Here is a 2,500-nt window from a genome sequence, read left to right on the forward strand (position 1 = left end):
CGGTACTTCTTTGAATACACAGTCAGCTTAATTCTATTCCAACGCATCAAAAAAATTGTGTTTGACATGTTTCACTTAAGTTTATTTTAGTGAACAGCACATTACTCTACAGCGTAAATACATGCTTTCTAAACAAAGAGCGGTTCACACCTTTCATTGGCAGATTTGAGTCTATCAGTCTACCAGAAAATTACATGTAATGTGAAGTGATTGTTTGATACTATTTCTTCATATTAAATTCTCATCTGGTAATCGTGACAAACTCAAACGCAATATCTGTCATATTATACAAACTGTATTCTGTCGATTTTTTTCTATCATCTGTTCATAATATATATATAATATATATATATATATATATATATATATATATAATTATATATATTCATATCGTCAGCTCAATTTGAGACAAAACGGGTCCATATAAATGGAGTACACACCTTTCACATCAATGATTCGTTAATTACACAATCCGATTAATTTCGTCTCCAATCGTTTTTTGTTTTGTTTTGTTCTTTGCTTTTTCTTCCTATCCCGTGAGTTGTAATTCGTGCTCGGGTACGCCCGTTCAGGTGAAAATTGACTGCCCGTGATAATAGTATTAGGTCTTATTATTCACACCGTGATTGTCGTCTGGGTTTCAAAGGTAGACAACTCACGTTGACTCGGATGGAATCTGAGGACTCGATGGTGTAGAGGTAGTTGGGGGACAGAAAACTAATTTCCATGGAAAGTGTGTGGAGACCGATGACGTGGGGGTGGGGGGGGGGGCGGTGGTAATTGTCCCCAATCAGTTAATGATTGATCTTGTGTTATTCTTCCCCACCCCTCTCTCTTACTCTTTGTTTCTGTCCTTTTCTTTTTAAAGTTTTTTTTCTCTCCATGTCTCTCTGTCTCTTTCTTTCTCCCCCTCTCATTTGCATACTCACTTTCAGACCCTCAATCGAACTCACTTTTCACACAATCTCTCTCTCTCTCTCTCTCTCTCTCTCTCTCTCTCTCTCTCTCTCTCTCTCTCTCTCTCTATCTATCTATCTATCTATCTCTCTGTCTCTCTCTCTCCCTCTCTCTCTCTCTCTCACATACACACACACACACACACACACACACGTTCACTCTTTCTTAGTCTCTTCCACACACACTCACACATGTGCGTTATTTCTCCTCTCTCTCTCTCTCTCTCTCTCTCGCTCTCTCTCTCTTTTTTTTCTCTCTCTCCTCTCTCTCTCTCTCTCTCTCTCTCTCTCTCTCTTCTCTCTCCTCACACATATATATATATATATATATATATATATTAAATTATAAACAAAAACATGAAATATAGTGCTCAACTTAGAATAAAGGAGCTATTATAACATTTGAAATTAAGATAGTTTGCTTCTACAACGTTGTTATCGAGCGTTGCCTCCTGAAGCAACGCCGATAACACGTGTGAAGTCAAACTATCTTAAATTCAAATGTTTATATATATATATATATTCGACCTACAAGTACCACAACACTATATATATATATATTATATATATATATATATATATATTATATATATATATATATATTTTTATTATATTTTATATTATATATATATATATAATATATATATATATATTTCTGTATCTCTGTCTATGTGTCTATGTTTGTCCATGTCTTTCTGTCTACATGTCTGTCTATCGATCCATCTATCTATCTATCTATCTATCTATCGATCTATTTATCTTTCTATCTATCTTTCTGTCTGTCTGTCTGTCTATCTGTGTGTCTATGTTTGTCTATGTCTTTCTATCTACATATCTATCTATCGTTCTATATCTATTTGTATCCCTCTCTTGTCACTGTCTGCCCATATAATGTAATATAGTATAAGACAATGAGAGAGAAAGAGGGAGGGGTAGATAGATAGAGAAAGAGACAGACAGGGATGCTTAATATCTTTGCTTTCATATCCCCCAACAGTTATTTTGGACTTCATTGTCATGCGGTAATTATACACCGTTAGTGTCCTTATTTCCTGTTCCTGTCGTGATGTCCTCACATCCGCCGATGGACTAATTAATTGTCAATGAAAACAAATGAACATAACGTGAAAATAACAATAGATTGGCATCATCAGACCAAAGCATTGACCCTTCCCCTGTGCCAAATGCGTTACTTTTACCAAAAGTGCACAATGACGATTCGTCTAAATTTGTTTAAAATCAGTGCTAGGTTTCGGACTACTAGACCGCCGTCGTAGTAGTAAATTTGCAAGAGGGGAGAGGAGGGGAGGACCATAATTTTGTTAGTGCTGTTTTGGCGAAAACTGCGATTTGGTTTTTGATTGGAGTTATTATGATTTGAGGCAAATTCAGTTTTTCAGTTTTCTGTTTAAGGGTTAGAATTACAGTCCAATATCTATGGTCCTGGCGTAGTGTCTTTTGAAATCTATGGATGAATAGGTATCACATCATAATCTGTGCTTACCCAGCCAAAGGCCACAATGATGGTGATTTAGTGCATGCTG

General features: G+C 36.0%; 2 protein-coding genes across 3 annotated transcripts in view; one reads left to right on the forward strand and one right to left on the reverse strand.

Annotated features, from left to right (window-relative positions):
• LOC144974841 (uncharacterized) overlaps positions 1-637 on the reverse strand; it is a 21,483-nt gene extending 20,846 nt beyond the window's left edge. The window contains exon 1 of one of the 2 annotated variants that reach the window (XM_078918182.1): positions 441-637. The gene's annotated coding sequence lies outside the window, so the exon portion shown is untranslated. Of the gene's footprint in view, positions 306-440 lie in introns of those variants that run through there. The other variant, XM_078918183.1, reaches the window with a different exon arrangement.
• Positions 1-2,500, forward strand: part of LOC144975820 (uncharacterized) — a 63,295-nt gene that overhangs the window by 47,316 nt on the left and 13,479 nt on the right. The gene's annotated exons all lie outside the window — the stretch shown is intronic.

This window comes from Berghia stephanieae, chromosome 6, assembly GCF_034508935.2.
Source record: "Berghia stephanieae isolate SIO BIC M18660-M18661 chromosome 6, UCSD_Bste_1.3, whole genome shotgun sequence".
Lineage (NCBI taxonomy): Eukaryota > Metazoa > Mollusca > Gastropoda > Nudibranchia > Aeolidiidae > Berghia > Berghia stephanieae.